This window comes from Camelus bactrianus, chromosome 11 (genome assembly GCF_048773025.1).
Source record: "Camelus bactrianus isolate YW-2024 breed Bactrian camel chromosome 11, ASM4877302v1, whole genome shotgun sequence".
In the NCBI taxonomy this organism is placed as follows: domain Eukaryota; kingdom Metazoa; phylum Chordata; class Mammalia; order Artiodactyla; family Camelidae; genus Camelus; species Camelus bactrianus.
In genome coordinates, this window is record NC_133549.1 from 12,308,169 (window position 1) to 12,334,891 (window position 26,723).

Here is a 26,723-nt window from a genome sequence, read left to right on the forward strand (position 1 = left end):
TCTTAGAGCAGAGCAACCCCACTCCAGACTCCCCTCCGTGAGGGGAGAGTGGAGGAAGACGGTGACCGTGTGGGGTGACCATGACCCCCTGCTACAGCTCTGCTTCCCTCCGGCCCCACCCCCACCCCAGCCGTCCTGTGGCTACACTCATTCCTTTACAGAGAATGAGTCAGATCCTCTGAAGTAAGGACTCAAAAGGAGAGGAGTGTGTGTTTTCACTACCTCAAGGCCCTCTGCAGCTCATCGTCCCCGGGAAAGGCGGCGTGTGGCTGGGACAATCCATCACTGATTAGTTTCCGCTGGCTTCTGCAGGGTGCAGACCGGGAAATTAGATCGTGGGCCTTCTAAGCAGGGGGAGAAGCCACGTCAGACTCCATGGCCAGGGGCGGAGCATGCAGCATCCTCAAAGAAGCACATAACACAAAATTTCCCAAGAGGACCACGCAAGCACCTCTGCTCTGAGCGTAAGCCCTGCACGATGGGTGAACAACCGCGAGGAAGTTTTCAATCTATTTCCCCCCTCCTATTTTTTCCTACCTCCCCCCAAAAGTCTTTACAGTGTTGGCTAATTTTAGGATTTTTTGCTCTTTTATTATCAAAGCTACTTATTTCCTACACACCTTAACTTCATTTTAACTTTGTGTACTATAGCAGTAAACAGTGGTGTGTAACCTCGACAGAACACTCTGTATACTTGTAGACCAATTACTCCATCAGCCTTCACGTCTTCAGAGTAAACAATGTAACATCAATTTGCATATGTTCCTGAGGTTATTGCAAACAAACAAACAAACCCCTGCTTCAGTGCATTTGAAGTAGAGAACACTGATCATTTAAAATCACAGTCAAGGGGGAGGGGAGAGCTCAGTGACAGAGCGCGTGCTTAGCATGCACAAGGTCCTGGGTTCAACCCCCAGTGCCGCCATTAAAAATAAAGAAATAAAAATAAAGAAACCCAGTTAACTACACCCCCCCCCAGTTTTTTAATTGAAAAAATAAAAAATGAATAACTAGACTTTAATAAAAATAAAATCACAGTCAGTGCTCAGCTTTTCACTTGAATAAAATTCAGATACCACTTTGTTCACAAAGCAATTTGACTTCAAGATTTCCAGCAGGGCCAGTCACCTGGAGCAATCTTCCTCGCCCTCTCCCAGCCCTCTTTCCCATCGGCCCTGGAACCCTCAGGTCTACATCTGCAAACGATGAATCGGGAGTAAAATACAGTGGAAATAGCTGCTGTGGTGTCTCCCCACCACCGGATTCTTTGTCGGGTGTAAACGCTCATCATTAAATGGAGCAGGAGTTTTCACTAAGCCCCTGGAAAGTTGAGCCACGTGGGGCTGTCGCCCAGCAACGGGGAGAAGCCCCAGCACATGCTGTAGACCTCTTTCGTCGCTGCGTCCAGCCGATACTCAGCGTGACCGCCCGGGACAGCCCGACGGAGTGACAGCAGACTCGCATTGGTAGATGACATGCTGCCTGCTGGCTCTCTGCTCCCTTTGTCTTCCCAGAGGACCACCTTTGTCCTGCTTCAGGCTGATCATTTCCAGGTTCCACAGGTGGAAAATGGTGACTGTCACCTGCATTGCTCCGACATGGCCACAGAGTAAAACGGGAAAGATGGACAGAGTTCCGGAAGTGCTCAGACAGGGAATGAGGGTGAATTCACAGCTGAGCAAGGTGGCAAGGCAGGGGGGGAAGCCCTGGGGAGGTGAGCTTGGGCGCGGGCTTGGGGGGGCTGGACTTGGGGCTCTGCGGGTGTGAGTGAGCTCCCTGAGGGCGCTGGGGGGGGGGTTCTTCTCCGGGTTTCTCCTCTCTTGACTGATTCAGCCTGAAAGGAGGATAGAGGGGATTCCAGCCTAATAACTGGGAAGAGTTTTTAAAAGCACATTACATAGAAGATTCCACTTTTCTTTTCAAGCGACTCCAAACCCAACAGCAAGGGACTCGATGGTGCATTCAGCTGAATTAGGTTTCTTACAGGGACCAGGTCACAGCAAAAAGCATCCAGAGAAACAGGGTCCCAGGGTGCTAGACACTCCTCTCTCCTTCGTCCACGTGCTCGGAATGCTCCTGATTACTGAGGAGAGGTGAGTGACAGGAGGTGACTCTTAAAATGGGAACCACTGGGGATTGTGCCTTTGAGGGGTTCATAGCCTAGTTGAGAAGTGTGAGAAGCACTGTAGGAGAGCAGATGTGATGGGAGGTGGAGAGGAAGGAGGTATCGGGTCCGCTGGAGAAGGTTGGGAACTGCTTCATGGATGCAGACGCAGCTGAGATGAGTCCTGAAGAATCAGGAGAGACTGTCTGGCGGACTGGCATGCATCTGTGTGCATCGGGGGACCTGGACGGGAGGGACACGATCGCCATTTCATTTGTCTTTTTTGATACATACAATTTTATTGGACACGGCCACACCATTCATTCACAGATTGTCTCTAGCTGTTTTCCTGATAAAAGGACAGAGAGGAGCGGTTGCAACAGACCCCAGATAGCCTGTAAAGCCAAATCATTTACCACCTGGTTCTTCACAGAAAAAGTTTGTCAGCCTCTGGCCCAGAGCACTTCTCTCTTTGTTGCTAGTTGTTTTAGAGCCTCCTTAAAGATTAGAGCATTGCAACTGTAAAGACCTCATAGAGTGACTCTTGGACATATACCTCTGTTAATATAACCCAGGCCTACTTAACTTCACATGACACCCATCTACAGGTAAATGGCAATTTTTAAATCACATTTGACCACACTCTTCACTTCCTAACAAAAACTATTGAATTCTATTGAGAAGAATCTTCATCACTTAATTTCTATTTTAGGACAATCAGATTTGTATACAACAGGTTTGCTTAAAGGAAGATTATAACTGTCAGCAGATAAAAAGGTTTTCTTCTAAATGTTAAAAATAATACCCTTTCATTAGTAAGTTAGTTATAGCAAACAAAACAAGGAACAGGGCTAACTGTTGCATTCGGTCTTGATTTCCGCTTTCATTTCATCTGTGATCCGTCGGTGACTAGTAGCATATTGTTTAGCCTCCATGTGTTTGCAATTTTTGCAGTTTTTTTTCCTTGTAGTTGATTTCTAACCTTATAGCCTTGTGGTTAGAGAAGATGCTTGGTACAATGTCAGTTTTCTTAAATTTACCAAGGCTTGCTTTGTGGGCTAGCATGTGGTCGATTCTGGAGAACACTCCATGTGCACCCGAGAAGGACATGTGCTCTGCTGCTTTGGGATGGAATGCTCTACAGATACAATTACATTTCTTAGATCATACATTTTGGAGAGATACTCCCAGTGGCAACATGGGGGCAAACGGAGGGGCAGAGCGATGGGCAAAACCATTCTAGACACTCCCAGGATATCAAAAGATGAAAAGGAATTGAGGGTGGGGACAGATTTTGGTGGGAAGATGATGACATACTGAGTTTAAAGGGGCTGTAGGCCATCCACAAGGCGATGTCTTGTCTGCTTTGGGGAATGAGAATCCCAAGCCCCATGAAGAGGGCCCTGTTGGAGATGAAACTCCACGAGTCATTCAAAGAGAGATGGTTGTGGAAGTTGGGGTTGGGTCTGGGTTGTTGAGGGAGCACATGCAGCTGAAATAGACAGGGACCTGGGAGGCTGGGGCACCAATTACCTGGACACACAAGGGTTCCGTGAAAGGAAGGAAAGCAGAAGAGGTTCACACCATGAGTGCCGAGGGGAGGAGGGAGTCTCAGTGTGAGGGGCCATCACCAGTGTCAAATATCTCAGGAGGACTGAATAAGGTGTGTCCTGAGAAATGCCTTTTGGAATACAGGAATGGAGGAGGTCCGTGTGATCTGAGCAAGAACAGTTACAAGGAAGCAGTGACAGGTCAGGGGAAGCCAGATTTCAGTGGACCAAAAAAAAAAAAAAAAAGTCAGAAGGGACTGAGTGGAGACAACAAGGAAGGTGTGCATAAGGGAAAGGGTTGAGAAGGCTGTGTGGACATTCTGCACTCTGTCTGCAGGTCAGACAACTTCAATCAAGCCACGGGCATTGGAGCACCTTCAACGTGACAGACAATCTGTTTCGCCCTGGGGATACAAAGATAAACAAGACAGAGCCCACATGCCCAAAGAGCTTTCCATCTGTGGCTTCAGAGAGACAGATGGACAGACACGTCAAAATGCAAAATCATAAATTCTGGACAGAGCAGAATGTAGCACACAAGTTAGGATTGGGAGGAAAAAGACACAATCCTTGCTCTCAAGTTGCTGACCGCCATTTAGTTTGTTCACAGTCAGGAAATAACAGGAGGTATAACGCTTGAGAAGAAGGGGGTGGTACTCTGGGTGCCCAGAACAAAATCCAACTCATTTTAAGTAAAGATTGAGGAAGGTCTCCCTGAGAAGGTAGCATTTGATTAAACCTTAAGTAATGGGTGGAAAGGCTAGTGGGATGTCAGAGATGGTCATTTCAGGCAGAGGATGTGATGTTTTAAGGAGAAGTTTTAGGAGGAACCACTGGATACACTGCTTTCATAGACAGGAATAAGAATCAAGTATGAATCCAGAGCAGAGTCAGGCTTCTTGGAAAAGTTCCTTGGATCTAGCCTTTTATATCTTCTTACATCACCAAGATCCAAGTTCCCAAAATTGCTCTTGGCCCAAAGCCTGGCTCTGCACCATGGAGACCCCACCAACATTTCATCTTCCCAAGGGCACATCCCGTGGCTCTGTGATGAAGGCAGTGGAACAAGCCTGCCCTTTGTTTCTGTGAGTGTGCGTGTGTGTATGTGTGTTCTCGACGAATCTCCCCCAGGGCTCCTTGGGCAACACTATCACATTGGCCTCAAGGAAAACAAATGTGGAGAGCCATACTGATTAGAGATAATTAAGTAAACCTGCAATACACTCACACTGCCGGGTCCTGTCCGGGGTCTGTCGTGAAGATCACATCCTCTCTCTCCTAAAATGACCTCACGTCTCCAATGAAGTGTTCATCTTCGAAAAGATTGTATTGTGTGGAAAATATTGCGTAAAGCTAGGGCCTTGGTACAAAATATAGGAAAGTGAAGTTCAAGTCTAGTTGAATAAGTTTTCTAAATCCCAAGTTTTAATTAAGACAAGGGAGCTTCATTTAAACAAACAAATGATTAGAATTACCCACCGACACATAAACAAGGTCATAATTTAAAATGTAATCATCATTCTTCTCCGTTCAGCCATTATCCTGGTCTGAATTTCTAGCCCTGTTTTCTCTCTACCAGAGGCTCAGGGAGCTGAGGTTTTGGCCTGCTTTAACAGCCACTTTTTTGGCAAACTACAGGACGGAACACACAGCAATCAAATCAGCCTCGAAGTTGGCCCTGAAACATCAAATGGGCCCGGACATGACGGCGTGTTTTCTGGGACATATAAACTTGGCCTGCATTCTTCAGGGCGTGAGTCTGGCACCTCTCTGGATCAGTAAATAAGCTTTTTGAAAAGCCCAAACAAACCATAAGGAAATCCTGCGTTTTGAAACAAAAGGTATAAAAGCTAAGTAAAGACACACACCACCATTGTCCGCTTTGCCAGGATGTGAGCTGTTGCCTTGGGAGAAAGATAACATGAAAGACGCCATAATTGCGGGGCCAAGACTGCAGGTCCTGCGAAAACAGGACAAAAAAATAGCAAAAAAAAAAAAAAAAAAAAGAAAGAAAGAAAAAGAAAGAGAGAGAGAGAAAAGAAAAGAAACCCTCCATGTGCTTTCAGCTGGGCCAGGGGTCCGGGTGGTAGTGGAGGGAGAGATCAAAAGAGCAACTCCCTCTTGACTTTGTTCAAGAAATGGAGACACGGGGGTGGGGGGGAGTGAGAATGAACACCAGGCTTAAGTTAAAGTTTTCAGGAAAAACATGAGGGAGGGAGAAAGAACAAAAGAGGAAAGCCGAGCGATTTAATGACGGCCAAGGAACTGAGGGGAATAGGGCGTGCTTTTTAAAACATGTTTGCTTTTTGTTGTTGTTTGCAGGAGGAGCACGGAAAAAGGAAAAGTAGGCTCATTTAGTGAATGAGGAGAGAGTTGAAAGCTGGATGGCTCCACGTTAGCTGAGCTTTTAAATGGCTTCTTTAAAAGTATCTTAAACAAGGAAAATAAAGACATGGGGTAAGGAGAATTGGGACGTAATGGAGATGTGGCCAGTAAACTACTCCTAAGGCAGCGTTAGGGGAGTGTGGAGAGGAACGAAAGCCGTGCAAATGCGAGGCTGAAACGACCCGCATCTCAGAGTGTTTAGTGGAACTAGAGCAAGAATTTGCAACACCGAAGAGGCAATTGTTAGTAGCGGTATTTGTAAATTGAGGTATAGTTGATTCACAATCATGTTAGTGTCTAGCGTACAGCAGAGTGATTCTGTTATACACATATTTATATATTCTTTGTCAGGTTCTTTTCCATTATAGGTTATTACAAGATACCAAATGTAGTTTCTGGTGCTGTACAGTAGGTCCTTGTTGTTTATCTCTTTTATATACAGTAGTGTGTATCTGCTAATCCCAAACTCCTAATTTATCCCTCCCTCCCTTCCCCTTTGGTAACCATAAGACTGTCCTCTAGAGGCAATTATTTTTAATGCCATCCAGTATATCCAGCGTACTAGGAACGTGACATTGCATTTCATACTAATGTTGTGCATAATAAATGCGTTCACTGTCCTCAGAGCTGTACACATTAGTCCGGATCTCATGTTTACCTCCTCTCTCAGTGGCAGTATGAGAAGATGGACAAAGCAAAAGGAGTTTAAAATGCTGTTTGGTATTAAACAGAAACAGAAATACAGCCCCCGATAAACTAGAAGGCAACTGAGGCCCTGGGTAATCAAGGGAGTTGTTGAAGATCGAAGACCAGGCCGACGACTAAGTTGTGACCCATTTCCAGAATTCAGACATCTTCCCGGAGAAGACAGGGCACCGACGGTGGCCAGATCTCAGGTGCATTGATGCAGGCTTGCTGACGGGAGCCAGCTCGAGAGCAAACCTTCCCTGCAGTCACAGTGCAGCCGCCACCAGAGCTGCTTTTTTTCTCCCCCAGTCATTTCCTGCTCCAGGAGGGCAGAGCTAAAAGTAGGAACCCAAATGCTCCTTTCACCCCCTACCCCGCATGAATGTCAGAAGGACCCCAGCTGCGCGGGGCGCCTTGTGCCTGCTCCTTTACACGCAGAGCCGCACGGTCAAGAGAGAGGACAGAAACGCTTTCCTGGTTTCTGCGCATAGACCAGACCAAGGGGGCGATTAACCTTTAGCTGGTGATCACGGAACGCAGGCTTTGAGCCTTCAGATGGCGAGGAGGCGAAGGTGGTTGGTGGACGCCTACACACTACACACCTTACTGGTGTCTCTTGATGAAATCACCCATCCTCAGCTGGCAGACGAGACACAGGTCTACAGTACCTCCCGGGTTGCTCTCTGGGGGCCCCTGCGAACAGGGCAGCCCGTCCAAGGCCTCCCTGCTCACACCTGTTACTCACTCCCAGCCACCTGGCCTGAAGCGCCATCAGGGTCACAGTTTTCACTCTGCCTGCTCGGCTGGGCTGATGGATCGATGACAGCAGAGAACAGACTGTGCCAGAGAGGAACATCGTCTTCTCCTGGGCTGACTCAGCTCGGGACAGGAGGATAGGGCATCTGGCGTTTAGTGAAGCCCTTGACTGTCCCTTACAAAATATTAACTGAAGTGGATTTGTGTTGGCCTGGTTCTGAGAAGGTCTCCCAGGATGAGTTTGAAAGGCAGAGGCCCTGTGTCAACAAAGGGAGGCGGTAAGCAGCCCTTCCTCTGAGCTACCGCATCTGATCGGGTACCACGGGCTCCGTTTTATATCTCTCCACCGATCGGTGTGTTTTTATGGCAACCATCTCCATAGCAACCAGGTGTCCAGACACTAAATGGATCTCAGAGATATTAAATGTCACCCTGGGAGCGAAGCCCCTCTTGACTGGTCTCCATGGAGCCATGTGGGTGGGTGGGCTTCTCGAGGGCCCTGCTTGGCACAGGGACAGCCGTGACGGGACAGGAGGCTATTCGTTATCATTTTTGCTCAGGATCCAGAAGAAAGGGTAAATAGCAGGTAAATTACACTCTGATGAAACCAAGTAGGGAATGAGTCACAAACACCAGAGACGCCGGAGAAATTACGTCTGTGACAGCGGAGGAAATAGCCAGTGAGGACGTCCTGCGGAGCCCTGAGCTGGTACCTCTGGGGACCAAAGTTCCGAAAATGAGAAGGGAGAGGAATGCGGGAGCTGTCTGAGGAGGTCGGGGAGGGAAAGGCGGCAATGAAGCTCAAAACAGGGAAGGCACACAGAAGCGCGGAGCGAGGGCTTCGGGGGGGGGGGGCGCAGCACAGCGCAGCCTCCCCTGGGGTGTTCAGAGGAGTCCAGAGAGCTGACGGGGGAGACGGCAGGGAGACGGCAGGGATGCGGGGGGAGTGGGGGGGGGGGCCGCGAGGCCGCATCTTCTCACGGATCCCCCTTATTGCTGGAGGCAGCTGCGCCTCCAGTGACACCGAATCCTCCCCAGAGGTGAGTCTGCCCGACCCCAGGCCTGCCCTCAGCAGTCGCGCTTTCCTGGGGCTCCTTTGTTTTGAAGTGATGCTCGTGTGTTGACGGCACACGGAGGGCAGAAGAAAGACGGTCCAGGCAGAACCCGAAGGAAGGCAGACCTGACGACATTGAACAAAGGGATATGTAGCTGGAACCCCGGAAGAAGTCTCCCGAGAGAAGCTAAATAGACTGCAAATGGCCTTTTGGAGGGAACTCCTATCCCTGCCACAATCTGAACCAGGGCCAGACCAGGCGGGGTGCCCGGCCGGGGAGGTGAGCCCTGGGTGTGAGGGAGGAGGGCGAGGTCGCCTCACGCTGCCTTCTTTCCTGCGGCAGTCCCTCCACAGCCCACAGTTCGCGGGTCTGAGGGTTAGCTGTGCAGCTGTGTGTTGCACAGGGCAACTTGGATCGCCCACACTAGGTGTGTCCAGTGACGAGCGCTGCCCGTCCCATAGGAAAGCTGGGGGTGACGTCTGTCACTGTCAGTGTACCTGGCAACAAAACAAGAGGAAACCACATTCTCCATGAATGAAGAAAGGAGCAGGAAGAAGGTAGCTTTTTTTCCTCCTGTTCTTTTTTTAAAACATGAGTGAGAGCCTCAATATGTTTGAGATTATTTAGCAAATTCTCTGAAAGGGGCCACGGGTCACGAACCAATAGATCGTGGCAGGAGACACCACATTCTTCCGACTCCCCTCCCCTCCTCAACCCCAGAGATAGCAGGTTGAGCGTCGTGGGGGTCTCTGTTTAGTTAACCATTAACAATTCATAAAAGTCCAGACCCCTGCATGATAAGTCCAGTCCTCAGAATGTTATTAGAAAATCCTATTTCTGGTCTGTTATGAAACAGAGGTTTTGATGTTCTGCCAGGTTTATGGGGAACTCTGGAAACAGAGCACTTGCTGCTCAGAGAAGCTGAGGCCGGCGACGGGTGTTACATAAAGCTTTCTTAGCAACTCAGGTTTATCAGAGAATGGGAGGCTGCAGTGGAAAAAAAGCCAACGCGTTAGTGCAGAACATGAGCCAGCCCACTATCCCCATTTGCTCTGAGGCCAGCCAGCACATTCACGGGAGTGGTTTTAACCCGTGGCGCCACGGGCAGGCTCAGGACTCCAGCTGGCTGCAGAATGCTCCGGCAGCTCAGAGCTGAAAGGCACCTTCGCACGGACCTCTCGGAACGCAAGGCAGCTTCTTTTTGCCTCTGAACCAACTGCTGATTGAAATTCACACAAACACATCTCCTTTCCCCTTCTTTGGGCTGCTTCCAGTTCCTCTGGGCACTGCAGAAATAAAAGGGAGCAAGGTCACATTGTGGAATCCCTGCCAAGTTCAATGCCTCTCACGGCACGACTGTGCGTCTGAAGTCAACGGATGACCGTCTCACTTCCAAACCCTTGGATCCAAAATTATGCAGATTAGGATCGGATCCTTTTCTGGTGCTGGTTGCCAGCTTTCGTGAGCTTTCTGAAAAGCATATGTCCAGTCGGTTGTTTTAAATCTCCCAGGGCCGGGAGGGAAGGGGTGGTGAAGGAGACCTGGGAGCAGAAACCCCACAAAATCCCATTTCAAAGCAGCCAAATCAAAGCCAGTCACCGAGCATGATCTACTTACACATGACAGCCCAAACTGCAGCGTTCTAGAGAGGAACAGAAAGAATCCCCAGCCATGAGGACAAGTCTGACATGTTGCCTGGGCTGGGCTTGCGGGGGGCGGGGGGTGTATGTCAAAATGGATGGAGGTTGAGTTGGAACTCAAGGGGATGGAGGAAAAGCAGTTGGAGAGGAGCGGCCAGACCTCAATCAACCTGCCCGGGGACCAAAGGCCCCCATCTGTGATGCCACTGGACCACGGCTCAGTGCCCACCTCCTCAACAGTGAGAGAACCATCACTTAGAAACCCCATGTGATGGCAGTCATCCAGTGAGGCCGGTGGGAGGACAGTCTTTCTTTACATAAATCTGATTGCCCCAAATCTAGAGGATTCCACATTCCCCAGACCTTCTTTGCTGAAGAACATGCAAAGGGGCTAAAAAGGGTAAAAGCTACATGTTTGCCTTAAAACCAACAAAGAAAGGAAACCCAAGACATTCTAATCAGATTGGAACTTGAATTCACCTAGTAGAAGATTAATTTCTATTTTAGGGAGTCCATGAGAAGTCATCAGAAATCCAGAAAAGAATTTGCACTGAGATGTCTCTTAAAAGATTTCATTAAAAGTGAAACAAACAAACAAACAAACAAACAAAAAGATGGAGGACACCAAAGCAAGGCCAGAGACCTGCCCAAGGAAGACTGTGAAATCCAGCCACGGTCCCTGGTCTGAGCAGACCTTATCATGCACATTTAATCGTAAGAAGAAGGGGAACCCTCTGCAGAAGTCTGTGCCCAGGGATCCCCACCCCTCCCGCAAGTGGGGAGGTGAGGGCCGCTCCCCCGCAGCCCTCGGGTGCTGACAAGCCGGCGTCTGGTCCTGGAAAGCCGTCCGCACCCAGCATGGCCATAATGAGCCCATTTCAGCTGAAACAAGATCAATACGACTCATTTTTCTCTCGCTGGCTCCCGAGTGATTCATGAATCTGAAAACTAGTTCATGAATCAGAGTGAGGTGGGGAGGGGTGCGGTGGGGGCGGGGTCACGTTTGTGCAGCCAGCGAACCTCGATGATTCTCCATCGCTTTGGTGAACCCAGCTAGGAGTTACATAATGCTTGCCTGCCCGCTGGTTGAAATCAGCCTTTTCGGAAGCAGCTTTTGGCTTTCACTTATTCACCTAGTCTCCTTCTCAAAAGGCAAGGAGTGACCCTGGGTACCAATTGTGTGTCCATCTGTCTCGGTGGGTATGTCTGAGTGTTATGGTCTTTGTGTGCACACTGTGTGTGTGTGTGTGTGTGTGTGCGTGAACCAGCAACGTATGACCAGCTGCGGGCCCTTTAAACCAGAACAGGAGCCAAGTTCATTTCTCAGCGGAGCAGCTTCGTAAGGAAGCACGAGACGGGGCAGTTGGAAACCACAGCCCTGCGAGAGCTGATTACAGCCTGTGAAGGAAAATGAGATTTTTATCTCACAGGAATTCAGTTATAAAAATAAAATACAACGTCTGGCTTGATTCAGCTAAATGTACAAGCACAGGGCGTTTTTAATTTGGCGGAGAAGCTGCACAAGAAAGATGACCTAAAACATTGCGTTTCTGAGCAAGTGGGGGGGGGTGGCCACAGGAAGGAAGTGGGAGTGGAGGTGAGTGTGTGAGAGATGGAGGGAGAGAGGGAGGGAGGGAGGTGGGGAGAGAGAGAGAAAAACCACCCTGCTGGCAAATGAATGCAGCAGGGATGATGTCATTGGAACAGTTGGAGGAGAGGAAAACAGCTCAGCGCTCAGCTAATCCTGTTTGCTGCCCTGAAGGGAGTGGACGGCGGCCAAGGCAGGGAGTTCTGGGAAACCATATAAGGGTGCCAAACAGGCTTTGCCGCCAACAGGAGGAACTGACAGCTTTGTTCTTTGTAACTTGGCCGCCGGCCAGCGGCCTCATTTCGGCTCTGCGGCATATTACCCTGGACGGCCGCCAGCCCCGCGCTCAGGGCTCCTTTTCTTCTCTCCCAGCTCTTTTTTTTCCCCCTCTTTCCCTTTGCCAAACATGCAGCGGTTACCATGGCAGTCGAAAGTAAAGTTTTAAAAGAAACACAACAAAGTCGGGAGGCACGCCTGGATCCAGATGTGCCCCAGAAGCAGATAGGAAAGGCGGAAGGAGCCAGCACCAAGCTCCGGGGAGGTGACTCCGGGATAAGCAGGGGCCCCGGCCCGGCGGTGGACCGAGAGGGGCTGGCGCCCTGGCCTTGTTTCCCTTCCCTTCCCCTCTCTCTTCCCGAGGCATTGTGGGGTGCGTGATGAGAAACGGAAAATGTCACGATTCCCACTGGGAATGCGTCCACGGTTCTGAGAAAGCTTCAGAAAGCCCTGGAGGGAGCAGGACGGCAGGGAGAGGGTGTGGACGGCCGCAGCGGCCCCCGGTCACCGAGGTGAACCCAGGGAGCTGGCCCGCGGCCATGGCGCAAGGGCTGTGCTGGTGGCTGGAGCTCAGTCAAGCGGTGACCCCAAGCCCTGGCTGCTCTGGGCTCCGGGGCGCCACGCAGGAGCCCGCGGGGGGTTTTGATGCCCCCCACCGCCTGAGTCCTGGGTGGAACTTTTTGCCACTTGGAGGAGCACAGTAGTTTTACTTTACAAGGGGACTCTGTGAACAGTCCAGTCTACTATTTTTAACTGGGTTCATTTCTCACCTGCTTGAAAAGTGGAACATCTCCTGGGAGGTGACACATTGTGACCACAGGCAAGTCTCCAGGCAGAGAGCTGGCAGGCTGTAGCAAAGCAGCGGCTTGGTGGACAGCGCCCCCCAACCCCCACCCCCACCCCCACCCCCAGGGTGTAGCAGGATGCTGGGAAGGGCCCCTTCCTTCTGGCCACAGGGGACTGGCTTGGCCATTGCCTGGCCCCCTGTGCTGGACGAAGGCAGGGCCGCGGCAGGGGCTGCTCTCACAGGCCTGCACTGGCCTCGCTGCCCACCAGGCCGTCCAAGCAGTACCTCTGGGTGGGCCACATGGGCCCTCTGGGAGGGGTCTTCACCTTTCAGGAGTATGCGTGACCGCCTCCCCTGTCCTGGGGAGAAACGGAGGTGTCAGGAAGGAAAGAGACCAAGGTCAGCCATGCAGGGAGGAGTCGTCGGCAGGATCCCAGCAGCCCCGACTCTGGCACCGCCCTGTTGCCCAGGCCCAAGCTGCCTCTCCCAGGAAGCGCAAGGCTTCGCCGGGGGTGGGGGTGGGGTCATTGCCTTTCGGGGTATGTTCCCGAGGCAGAGTGGCTCGAGTCCCCTCAGAGAGCAGTTACCCTCACCCACCCCTGTGAGCTGAGTCCCGCCCTTCACCACCCCCCGGCCCCCAGAGTCGCCATGCCCCCACGTGCCCTGGCTGTCACCCACAATGAGGACGTGGCGGTGGAGAGCTGGAGTGAGGCAGGGGGTTCCTGTCCTAACAGAACGCACAGGCCTGGCAGACCGGAGCTGGAAGCCAGCAAGAGACACGCTCTTGCCTCCAGACGGGAGACAGCAAATGAGGCCTGGTTGGGAGCAGAGCTGATCCAAAGACAAGTGCCAGCTTCTTAAGAATTAGGAAAGGAGAGGGTGGCTTGGGTTTGGGAGCTGAACCTTGACTTTTTTGTTATCCCCTATCCCTTACCCGGCAACTCAAAACCAGGGGAGCCGCCCCGATGTGAGGGAGGGCCGTGGACTTGGCCGCTGACACCCAGGGCAGGGCCTGGCCAGGCCACATCCCTGCGCACTGGGCTGACTCGAGTGAAGGAAAACGCTCACTGGGGGCTTTCTAGAAGAACCCTGAGTCCCACGGCTCCGTGTCTGTTTGGGCACAAGAGAGACTTAGCATCACCGTGTGTCTGAGCCTGTGAAACCCCCGGGGCCCCCGGCGGACTTAGCTGGTCCCCAAGGTGCTGCACGGAAATGGCCAAACCGGCCCTTCCCACCCTGGAGAGGATGGGAATCTGACTCCCTGGGCCTTGTTTTTGGAGGTCCAGGCTTCTCTCCTGCTGTGTGAAAGCGGAGAAGGGCGGCTGGCGGGAGGAGCAGGCCGTCTCCTCCGGGGGAAGCAGTGGGCTCCTGTTCTCGCCATCCAGCACCTCCGGGTGGCCGGCAGGTGGCCGGCCTTGCAGAGGCAAATTCACCTCCCCCGGGGCCTCCGCTTTCCCCAGGATCGACGAATTAGACACAACACGTACGAAACAGCAGAAAACCCATCACCCTCACTTATGGATAAATGTAGGTTTCCTATTGGGTTTGTCAGGCAGACAGAAAAAGAGGATCCTAGGGGATTTTTCTTTCCTGAGAAACCAGGAGAAAGCAAAACCAGACCTGCGTGGGAATATGTGTGGGGGTGGGGGCAGAGGCACATGCATTTTTAGCAGCCACGGAGGCCTAAAACAAGAACAGTATTTGCAAACAGGTTACCTGCTCACCCTCCCCTGTGATCTTTCATTTCAGGTGCTAGTTTTTCCCCCTCATTAAAGAAGCCCTATTTAATTTCCTGCTTCACCTGCATGGTAAAAATAATTACACACAGACAGTAAGCCTGCACTAAAAAAAATCAATGTGCAGAGAGATGCCGCCTTCGCTTCTGGTCATCACAAGACTTCACGGCCATAAATAGAAAGCATTTCAAATACTTCTCTTTGGAGACAGACAAGGGAAACTCATCCCCAGCTTCATAAGCTGCAGAGAAGCCTTTGTATGTCAGGGAGAGTCAAGAATCAGAAATTCAGATCAGGCTCTGACATGGAGTCCAGGGCCTGCTCGCTTACTAAGTGAAGGATGCTGGAATGATCACCAAATAAAACGCTCCAACTTGAGATGCCGGCTCCAAAGTACTGTGGCGGCTTTAATGGGGACAAGATTTATCTTCATTACCTGGAGCTCAAGCCTGAACCAGAGATGGGTATAAGACAGCCCTGGGGAGGCACTGCCAGCCCCCGCACCCTGCACCCCCGCCCCCACACCTCCTCCCTGCCATCTCCTGCACAGAGCTCTCCGTGGGGCGTTCGGATGGGCTGTTCACAGGGGGAGGCAAAGATGGGGGCCATTTTCATAAATGTCTTTTTAGCTCCATCTGGCTGGTTTCGGAGAATCTGAAGCCTGATCCAGGAGGTAAGAGGCATGTGCAATGATCAGTCCCCAAATCTGCGGAACTTACAGGACCAGCTGGGCCCCGAGAAGCCCTCTCTGGGCGTTCTGGCAGGACTGACTGGAACTAGACCCTGCTATTTGGGAAAGCAGTGCTGAGGATTTATAAAGAGACTCAGAGGTTGCCCTCACAGGTGGATGTTTGTGAGACGTGCGTGTTCCTGGTACCAGCCGTCACGAGGTGGATCAGGTGACTACACCTGCCGTTGGTTTAAATCCGCGCCCCCTAAACGCCTCTGGGATTCGGCAACGGGCTGGTCATTTTTCCCTCTCTAGCTTGCTCCGCGTGTGCAACCAGGCCTCCCCCTGCAAGACGCAGAGAGGACGAGCCCCACCGCCCTGTGTGAGGTCACCTTCATCTGTGTGTGATGCTTGCTACATTCCAGGGGGCCGCGGGGACGGCTGCTGCCATCCCCACCGCCCAGATGATGACTGGCCATTCAGGTTGACCACCAGGGCCACAGAGCGAGTGCATGGCACTGGTGGGCTTACCGCCCAAGTCTCTGGTGTCCTCTGCCGGCCCTGGGCCACCTCTGAGGTGGCCCTGCGTGACACTCCAGGGAACCCTCGAAACCCTTCCAGGCCTCCTTCCCCACCCGAAGGCCAGCCCGGAAGGCCGGTGGCGTGCCCTTGTGACAGCAAGCCCAGCACTGAGTTTAGGCTGCTTCCTTGTCCTTACTGGTTACACAAGAAGGCGTCTGCTCAAACCAGGAACCTTCTTGCTTTCCACAGAGTGAGCCCAGGACATCAGTCTGTGCTGATGTCACCCTCAGCGCTTGCATTGGCCTCTTTGTCAGAAACCTGGGACCGGACCTGAAGGCAGAGGGGAGTGTTTCCCTCACTTGTCTGCCGAGACAGGCCGTGGGACTCCAGAAGCCCAGATGTAGGGGCTACTCAGTCCCCTTCCCATGGTGTCGGGGCCCCTGGTTTGGCGCCAGGGGCTGACTGCTCTTCCCTCAAGCCCAGGGCTGGCTTTTGAGCCCCTGGATGAACAGGGAACCTGGTGGCCTTGGGTGAGTCACAGACTCCTCCAACTGCCTTAATTTCCCCATTTTGGGAGATGACATCTCCAAAGCATCTGATGAGTCTGCCATCAAGTGAGAGCCATGGCAGATAAATTTGAAAAATAACTCATTGCCCCTGGCAACGCATGGCAGAGCCGAACAAATACTGGGGACAACAGATTACGTCAGCATCCTAAGGAGGGAAGCACTTACTAACTCTGTGGATGGCAGGGCTGGGCTCTGAGTCTGCGGTCTGGACCCAGGGCTCCGTGTCCATCCGCTCTGCACACATGCAGATGCACGATCTGTCTACACAGGGCATCGTTACATGCCATCAGTTGTATCAGCGCCAGTTCCCTCGTGTGTGTGCGGCCACCGTGCACCTTGCCTTCCACCCCCATGTGTGAGCTTCTTGAGGGTCGAAGCTGCCTCCCACGTTTCCCCTGGGTCCTCCGTAGAACCTGGCAGGACACATGATCTGGCTACAAGGACCAGAAATCTCTTCTCGGTGGACTGAACCTGGAGGGAAGGGATGAGCCCCCCGAGAGGCACATGGGCTTAGCCGCACAGTCGACTCAGGAAGTCCCTGAAACGGGCTCCAAATCCCAGCTCCTCAGAAAAATCAAGCTTAGCTTTACACATGGCTGAAAACGCAAGTGGTCTCAGGGCCACGTGGACCCACCAAACAGCTGTGATCCAGCGGCTCACGCAGCCATCCACCACCCCGGTGAAGCAAAGGCCTGCGAGCACCGCATAAAGTGACCCATTCTGGGATACTGTTTCTTCTTGGCCCAAAGCTGAAGCATCTAATTTTGCTAACGGTGGCTTTTACTGCAGTGGCGAGCATGTTTACCTCACTTTATGTGCAATTGCAGGGGGAGGCTGGGATTTTTTTTTTAATTTTTTGTTTCTAAAGATAATGAGAAAAGTCTCTTAACGTTTGAGCCAGAATGTATCCTTGCAGCCATGTAGATTTTTAGCCAAGCGATACTGTATATAATCAGGGAAAGGCAAACATGTATATTATCTACATCCCCTTATAACTGTATGAGATAACATAAAACTGCAGGAAGTATCAAGCAGAAAGAATAAAAGCAGTCTATTCAACCGCTGGCCTGCCCTCCCCTGCCTGGTCCAGGAACACCCTTCAGCAGATAAGGGCAGGCAGGCAGGCTGGGAAACGCGCACCCGGCCCCGCCCCGGTCATGCTGGGCCGGGCTCTTGTTTCCCGAGCCACAGATCACCTTGGCAAGTGTTTATCTGCTGCTGTTTATGTCAGGCAAGTGAAGCAGCTCCCGCAAAGGTTGAGGGCTGGCTTCGGCTGCCTGGATTTTGCCAATTTGTGTGCATCTATTACGTGTCACCTGGGTGCAAAGTCACACGGAAGGGAGTGAGATATGAGGGAAGTCACGTGGAATAAGGGGGTCAAGAAAAGCGTTGGAGGCAGCACGTCCTGGTTCTTGGGGAGAGTTCTGATTCGTTGGTACAACCCGTGATTGAGGAGAAGGATGCCAGGTCTCCGGGTGGTGACTCCTGCCCAGACCGGCCAGCGGTTGATGGCACGCCCTGCACAACAGTCCACGGCAACCCTGCCCAGCCTGGCCCCAGGGCAGACCGCTCCCCCGAGGCCGCGGTGGGTGGGGAGAAGGGTATCTCCATGGCACCCAGAGCCAGAGAGAGTCAGCCCAGCTCTCAGGGAAGATGCTACGGCTACGTTCAGGCCGCATGCACTGCAGGCTGCTTAGGGGCATCTGTGGGCCAGCTGGGTGCACCTTGCAGGGAGGGAAGCCCTTCCAGCACTGGGCACGGCGGCCTTCTGCAGGCCAGAGAGTGAGTGGGCTTCTGAGCCAAAGACTGGTCACTCGGTGTGTCTGCTTCCTTCGGGGCAGGCTCACCGAACCACAGGCCCCGTGGAGCCCGGTGCACGGCCTCGGGCGCACGGAGGCCTCACAGCAAGCCCCAGATTCGCTTCTCCTGGAGACATGCAGGCCCCGGAGCAGACAGTCAGCCAAGCCTGGGATCTTTACAGCACGGAGAAGGAATGGACAGAGCAGGGCCAAGCAACCGCCTGGAGGGAGGAACCACCACCAAAGATGCCTTACAATGCACGCGCGTCGCCGTGTCCCCAGAAAACGCTCTCTGAGCTACGAGCTCAGTGGAAGGAAGGACACCTTCCCGCCGCACGCCATTCCTGACGGGCAAGACCAATCCTCCAGAAACGTGAAGATGAAAACCAAAGGAACCACCAGAAACAAAGGAGGCCCAGCCTCCAGCTCTTCACATCAGACCCACATCAGCTCTGACACCGGCCACGACAAAGGCCCCGCCAGACAAACCCTCCGACCCCGGCATTGATCTGGTTCTTTCACCATCAAAGGGGAATGAGGTAAAACCAGCAGGAGGAGGGGGGGGGAAAGGAAAAAAAGAAAAAGAGCATCTCGGAAAGACAGGCCCAGTTTCCCTGGTGCTGAGCTATGCTTTTACTGTGGCCCAGGCCCGTGGCCTGAGCTGGTGACAAAGAGTGAAAATCCAACCCCTCGGGCATCCTCACTTGCGAACAGACGCAAGCACGGACCTGTTTGCACATGTTCGCAGCTGCGGGCTTCGCTAGAACTCACGCAAGCACTGAATCACACAGCTGGTGATTGGACTCGGCAAACACACAGTTAGGAGACCATCACGGCAGGCAGTAATTTCAAATTTTCAATGGAAAAGCATTCTCTCTGTGCCTGTGAGCACAGCAGGGGGCACATGTGTGTTGAGGGTGTGGGACAGGAAGGGCCCCTGACCTGCATGTGAAGCCCCCCAGCCCAGACGGTGCGGGGGGCAGTGACCAGGTCTAGCTTGTCAAGGACAAGGGCCTCATAGGCCACTGTAAGGACCCAGGCTTCCCCGCCGAGCGAGATGGGAACCACTGGGAGGCCATAAAGAGGGACAAGGTCCCACTCATATCTAAGCGGGTCCCTCCAGCCTCAGAGCTGAGACCAGGCTGCAGGGGCGAGGGTGAAAGGCTGGTGGGGAGGCTGCTCAGTAATTCAGGGGAGCAGCCATAGTGACGCCCAGGTGACAGTCATGGCAGCGGTAGCAACATTTGCAAAACAGCTTCATCCTAATTATCAAACACATCTTCACAGATACACCCAGTCATTGAGAAGTCCACAGTCTTCAAATGGCCTCACAGAAAAGAAACAGAAGCTTCCCTCACTTAACTCAGAATGTGCTACAGGGCCATTTCTGGGCTTCCTGGTCCTCAGTCCTCCCCGCTCCCCAGTCCCACCCGCCGGAGGCCCATCCAGCAGACCCTGGCTGCTTGCTGGCTTCTGAACTGTGGCTTCATCTCCTGGCTTCTCATCTTTCTTAAAAAGCAATGAGATGCTTTTTCCCTGTATATACCCAGAGGGTGTGACTTCAGAAGGATCTCTGGAATAATGACTAACACTGCCACTCACGGAGTGCCCATCTCTGCTAGGACTGGGCAGACACTCGGCAGTCTTACCACAACTGTAGGGTGTGCAGTTGTCCCGGAATTACAAATGAGGAGACTAACCTCAGAGCGCATTAGAAGCCTGTCAAAGTAGCAGGGTCCCTCCCAGGCCTGTTTCTGCAAAGCCTGGGTCCTCTTCCTCGTAACAGCTCGACTGACAACTGCCTGTGTTCCTGCTTGGGTGTGTCAGAGGGTCTTTGCCACCTTTTCTCAAAAGAGAGGATCCACGGTAGGGACCTTGTCTCAGGCCCAGGCTGGACCGCAGGCAGCATCAACCCCGATGCGCTCACTTATGGGCTTCTGAGTCTTTTTCTCGGGCATAGCTGTCTTTTCTGGTTCCCTCAGATTCTCAGCTCCTCGGGGGTGGGACTGACCCACAGATTTCTCATCTCTGGTCCCACAGCTCACGGCTCTGTGCTCTGTACCCAGGGAGCACGTGGTAGATGCTACTGACTGGCTGACTCAGGCCCCGTCTGCCCACACGAGCCATTCTGAGCACCTTAGACACAAATACGGAGTCTGTTGTAGTTGACTCAGCAATCTGGTCAATTCCAAGTGCAGCCAGGAGATGCTGCTCCCCATACCAGTCCTCTCCTTCATGAAGGAGGACAAGGCTACAAAAACCCAGCTCCTCCAAGAAAGGCAGCCAGCATTCCCCTGCCTTTGGAATTTGTGGGATGGGTCATGATTCTCCAAAGGGAGCCGGCTTCAGGCTTGTGACAGCCATTTCCCCACCACGCCACCATCTCCACCTGACCAGGAGTCCTGCACACCTGCACCTTGCTGGCAGAACGGAACAAACCCAACCTGTCTCTCTGTGCCCCTTCTCTGTCATCCTGGGAAATGATAGGGAGGGAGGTGATTCTTAAAATTAAAAAAAAAAAAAAAAAGAGGAGGTCTGTGATTACCCAAGAATTTACTTACTTAGTCCGCATGCAGATACTTGCACAAAGTAGAGAGTTCATCGGTAAAGCAAATCGGACACGGTACAGGTCAAGGTGTGTTCACCGAGTAGGACCTTTCAGATCCCAAAACCCCACTTTTTAGGAATCAATATTAAAAGGAAAAAGAAAAGAAAAAGCACAAACGCGTTTGCCTGTGAGCACGTCAAGCACCTCTGATACCAACTGGTAATACGGGTGGGCTCTTGGAAGGGGAACCAGTGTCTGAGGGACAGGAATGGGAGGGAAACATTTCACAACAGTCTTTGGAGTATTTTAAATCCTACTAACATGACTAGATAGCTTATTTAATAAGTGAAGAGATATAATATTTTTTAAAAAGCAAAGAATAATAGAGGCAAGAAATCATGCAAGCTCTAGACCACAGCAACAAATGATATCCTAAAAACAGGCCACACCGTGATGACCCCATCACACTCAGATTTGGGTGGTTCAAAGGTTCAAAGACCTTTTTCTGTGGGGATCAACTGTTTAGCAGAGGCTGGGCACTTTTATCGTCATCCAGAATGAATGGATGGTTAATCTCACAGGAAGACAAGTGGGCAAGAGGTGAGTGGGATGCCCCTGAATCGTTGCTTGGGACCTCACAGAGTCAAACTTGAATGGCCACATCCTTGACCCGGCCGGCTTGGTGGTCCATTGCTTTGGACTGTGATACGGAGAATTTAAAAACAAGGAAGGAAAGGAAAAGATCAAGATGCGACGCAAGAGCAAGCAGTCAAGGGCATCAAGTGAAGGGTGTGGATACAGCAGTGAGGGTGGGAGTGTGGGCTCTCACCTCCACCTGTCGGACCCCCTGACGTCAAAGGGAGCTTGTAACAACCTGCAGGCCGACTCCTCAGCCTCGGGAGAAGAGCCTCTCCTGCAGCAAGTGTTAGATGCTGGGGCCGGTTCCCAGGCTTCCTGGGGGGCTCCACACACCCCCAGCTGCGGGCCTCTCTGAGCCATCTCCTTCCACCCTGGGTGAGATCGTGTGGCCTGTGGAGAGGGAAAAAGAACTCTGTGGAGGGGAAATATCCCCCCAAAGAAAGCCTCCTCTGCCCTTTTTCTAGGAACTGTCAGCTGCAAGGTAGCATCACTCACGAGCTGCTTTCCATTTCCAGATAAAAAGGGAGGCGAGGGAGGGAGAGACACAAGCACAGATGTGAATTACTGGGTACCACTGAGCGGCTCCCCTGCTGAGCCTGTTGCTACGGCAACACACTCTGGTTATGGACCACTTTGGGGGGGTGGGGCAGTGCGAAGAACTGCCGGGAAGCATCACAGAAACAGCAGTGTGATTTTGAGCCTGGGCTTTCTGTATTTCTGGAAGCCTTCTTAGTACAGACGCATTTTTTTTTATCCTTGCATATTCAGCAATCATAGACCGTGTCCAAAACTCCCACACTTTCCAAAATGGAAGGCATTTTCCCTGCCTTCTTTTTCCCTGCTCACACCTTCCCATCATTCAGAGTGCCTGTCTAGGCTGGTCTTCCCTGAGCAAAAGCAAGAAAGGGTTGGATATTCCCCCCCCCCCCCAAAGCATGCTTTATTTTCCTTGAATCATCAGTATTGCCGTGTTTTGCCTTGCATCTATAATCTGGCTTTCCTAAATTTCCTGGTTACATTGGATTTATACTTTGGTACTTGTCTTTGTTTTGTGTCTTTATCCTTCAGTGACTACTCGAGTGCTGGAAACCGTGAGAAGGTAGGGCTCTGTCTCTGCAAGCCAAGAACCTGGTCAAGTTCATGATGGGGATGGTGGTTGAAGAGGGCAGCTCACTGCCATCACAGATCTTAAGAAGGGGCCTAATGAGAGCCTGGTCCTCCAATCGATAAGTGGTGGTCCAGTTTTGTCTTGAATACCTCTAGGGATGGTTACCTCACCACTTCCGGACAAGACCTCTGCATTACTTAGCAATTCCCTGCCACTGACCTGCACTTACAGCTGCAGTTTCACTGGCCTGGGTTGGAGCTCAATGTCACCAAGCAACTTATTGCTGCGGCAATCTCATTCCTTCTCACCACCTCCCTCTTACTAAACAGAAAGACCACAGGGATCAGCATGGAGGAAGCAGGGCAGGTGCCAAAGACCAGCCACCCAGTCCTTGGTTTATGGTCCTAGTTGAGAAGCCGGGGCTGAAACAGGTTATTCTCGGAGGCTACTGCCGTGTCACAGCAGGTGTCAGCAGATAGAACCATCATAACAACACCCTAACTGCCATGTATGGAGTGTTTATATACATCAGGCTTTATCTTCGGTGCTTTATAGTCATGATTTTATATAACTGGCTCAAAAGGTTAAAGTGATTGGCCCAAGGTCCCATAGCTAGTAAGTGGCCGGACTTCAACCTGTCCACCTGGTTTCAAACCCTTGTTCTTTCCAACATCGTGCACCAAGTCCCTGAGTCATTGACTCATTTGACAAATATTTACTGAGTACCTACTATGGCAGGTACAGCTCCCGAGCTAGGGGAACATCAGTAAATAAAACCAAGATCCCAGACCTCGTGGGAGGCAAGGGGGAGTGCTATGGAACAAAAATAAAAGGCAGGGTGGGAGACGAGAGAGCAGGGTGCTGGGGCAAGCGGAAGGGTTGGGGGGCAGTGATGCCGGCAAGTTCAGCCGAGGTCAGAGTGGACCCCAGGAGGACAGAGCCGGCACTCAGTGAAGGACTCAGCAAGAGCGTACGGGGGGAGAAAGTCCCCTACAGTATGAGCAGGTGAGACAAGGCCCTACGGCAGAAGTGTGTCCGGCTTATCAGAGCGACAGCGAGGAGGCCGTGCGGAGTGGGACCAGAGGCAGTTGGAGAGAGAATAAAGGCGGGTGTGATGGTTTCGGCTGCGCCCTGCGGGAGCCGGGAGCTTCTTACAGGGCTCCGAGCAGGTGTCCCAGCACTTGCCTTACATGTTCCAGGCTGGGAGTCCCTCTGGCTGGCGCGAGGGGAGTGTGTAGGGTCAAAGAGAGGCACACGGACGCCTGTTGGAGGCCCCTGCTGTAAGCCTGGTGACATGGTGGTGACGTAGGGTGACAGCAGTGGAGGAGATGAGGCCTAGCCAGGCCCTGGATGTATTTCAAGGAAGCAAGTGGGAACTCCTGACAGTCGGAAGGCAGGGTCTAAGGGGAAGAGAGAAAGCAAGGATGGCTCCAAGATTTGGGGCCTGGACAGCTGGAAGAAAGGAGTCCCCCCGCCCCCAACCCCGCCTGAGATGGGGAGGCTGTGGGTGGGGCCTGGGAGGGTGAGGGGCTGGGTTTCAGACATGCTGAGTTGGGGTCTTTCGTTTGCCTCACAGAGACACCAAGAGGGCCTCTGGATGTCTTCTGAATGTGGGACAGGTTTTAGGACATGTATAAACAAGTGTGACTGTTAAGGTTTCAGGTGTAAGCCTCAAACATCAGGGGAACGAAAGGAAAGAGCAAGGTTCCTCCTTCCCGTTAAGACGCCTGGTGGAGTAAATGCCGTAGCAGCCGCCGCTGCAGACGCTCCCGAGCGGGCTGGCTGGGGCGGAGGAGGGAGGCAACCCAGAAGCACGGAAGGACCGACGCGGGCCGACAGACCGTGTGTCGGAGGAATACGGCAAGTTTGAAACAAGCACTTTATCTGAAGGGAGAATTCAAACCTTGTGTACAGATCTGGAAATAAAAAGCCGGATAAACTTCACGTTCTGTTGACAAAAGTCTTGGGAACTAATTCTTAACCGGAAGTTAACCAGAGGGCCCAAAGCTGAATTACCAGTAAGCCTTCCCCTGCAGCCAGAAGGAAGGAGGGCCTAATTGTTCTTGCCTCCACACCAAATTTACTCTCAAGAGGTACCGAATTTCTTGGCCAGTTACTGCACGTCTGAGAAAAAGGACGGGCCGTCAGGCGATGACGGGAGCCCCACTGTAGACCAGTCCTCGCCCGCAGGGCCGCTGCTCCGCGTGCCCTGTGACATCTCCCCTTTCCAATGCATGAAGAGGAATCCCATCCATTCTGATCTGGGGAAATCACCAGCCGGGGCGGGGAAGTTTCGGGTGTAAAATAATCATGGAGACGTTGAGGATAAGCCACACCCTCTCAGTCTGAGCAAAGGTCTGAACGCTCCTGTGAAACGGCACGATCAGTCCTCGGCGAGGCAGAGCTGCGGCTTTAATGTGAGGAGGGGGAGCTTGCGTTCTGCCATGGAACCCACTGCCGACGACACCTGGATGCTTTTATCACTTTGTCTGTCTTGGGCTCTCGGTTCTGTTTATAAAGCCTCTCGGCAGCATCACCAACAGCATTTATGATGCATGCTGGGGTCTGTGCGTATTGAGTTCAACGAAGACCGTCTGGGCCCTGTTGGGACTGGCGACCTTTCTGGGATGAAGAGGGGTTAGGACGCATCCCTATTACTTCATTTTGGCCCCTCCACGCACATCACAGCAGCGCCTCCGTACTTTGGGGTGACAGCCTCCATCACCGTATTCTGGCTTAGACTACGGAAGTGAGTTCGCAGGCTCCACTCCTACAGAGGGTGATGGGCACCAGCCCCCCCGTTACACACGCACACACACACGCACGCATACACGCACGCACACACGCACGCACACACATGCGTGCCTACACGTGCGCGCGCGCACGCAACATTCTACTTGAGTATCAAATGTCCACTGGTATTACCCCCATTGCAACTGTATTTGGAAACCCATCATACTCATTCCATTTGATAAACGTTAGTTAAAGATGCTTCGTATCTGCAATGATAACTATCAACTTGGGTATCTGTTTCCTCACTGGGCTGAAAGTCCCCTAAAGACCAGGCTGGGGGCCTTTCAGCTTTCTACCCACAGCGGGAAGCCCTCTGCCTGGTCCACAGCAGATGCCCGATACATTTTAATTGACTGAATGAGGAAACTGAGGCACGTGGGGGCTTTACCTCTGAGTCCGGACACAAGCTCAGTATTTCTATTTGCAGACTGGTGCTTTTGCCAGAGGCTGGATGAAGCACAGGCTCCAAGCTCTGCAGGATCCACAAAGAATTTTTTCTAAGTTCATTTCTGAGAAGGGGCCAAGGAGACGGGCGTCTTTCCCCCTGATCCAGGCTTTCCTGCCTCTGCCTGATGGATGCAGCCCGCCGGCCATGGAGACAGCAGCATCCCTGTTGTCTGTTAGGAACATCACAGCCCGGGCTGCTCCCCGCACCCCGCAGGCTGCGGGGTCCGCGTCAGAGAGGAGGGGAGAGGCCGCCGCCCCGGCAGGCTGCGTTCTGCCCATCCCGCCGCTGCTGCCTCCGCCTCCGAGGGTCAGGCTTTGAAAATATCTCTAATTTTGTTGTCATAGCTTGTTAACCTCTTCCTTCCCAAACAACGCCCGTGTGTGTTTTGGCTCCATCCGCCACAGCGAGGACAGGATGGGTCTGAGTTGGACGCACAAAAGCATTTTCCCCTTAATCTCATTACAAGAGCTCCTCAGTCTTGAATTCTTCCCAGGGCTCCCTTGCTGTGAAGTGACTTCCTCTTGGAATCGTGTTTTCTCTTTGTGAAGCTGGGAGAGCAAGGAGGGTTGGTTTTTGCAGGGAGACGAGGAGGGAAAGCCAAGACAAAGGCGAAGGAAGCAAAAAGCTGCGATACTGTGGTGCGTCGGGGAGTTCTAACATAAAATGGGCCCAACCGAAAATTGCTGCAGCTAAGAGCAGCGATACCAAGTTCTAATTTGCATGCAGGGACCACGTTGGGGTCATTCTCCTCACCACGGTCTCTTCTGGACCTGAGGTTTACCAAGTGCGTGCAAAGGGGCCAGTGCTTTCACAGCCGCCATTTCTCTTGTGTTCAGAGCATCTTACTTCATCTTTTCTGCCCCTGGCATGCTGTCTGCCTGCACAGCCACCCTGACGGATTTCTCCCAGCACATGACATCCCCAACCTGGTCCTTCTAAGCATGGGGGACAAATTCACCTTGGACTTCTGTTCTTGTGTTTTCATTCATCCTCAAGTCTTGAAGGAATTTTAAGTGATCCCAGTTTGGGGTTCATTTTTCTATTCTTCTTCACCAAAGTGTTC

General features: G+C 52.3%; 2 long non-coding RNA genes across 2 annotated transcripts; both read right to left on the reverse strand.

Moving 5' to 3' along the window:
- Positions 1 to 599: 599 nt before the first annotated feature.
- Positions 600 to 26,723, reverse strand: LOC123619040 (uncharacterized). The gene is made up of 3 exons (XR_006727560.2): positions 25,601 to 26,723; positions 21,502 to 21,701; positions 600 to 2,347 (listed from the first exon to the last, which is right to left on the reverse strand). It is a non-coding gene; the product is annotated as an uncharacterized LOC123619040 (long non-coding RNA).
- LOC141579031 (uncharacterized) lies at positions 6,557 to 13,389 on the reverse strand. Its single transcript, XR_012509928.1, has 3 exons — positions 13,155 to 13,389; positions 12,812 to 12,889; positions 6,557 to 9,823 (listed from the first exon to the last, which is right to left on the reverse strand). It is a non-coding gene; the product is annotated as an uncharacterized LOC141579031 (long non-coding RNA).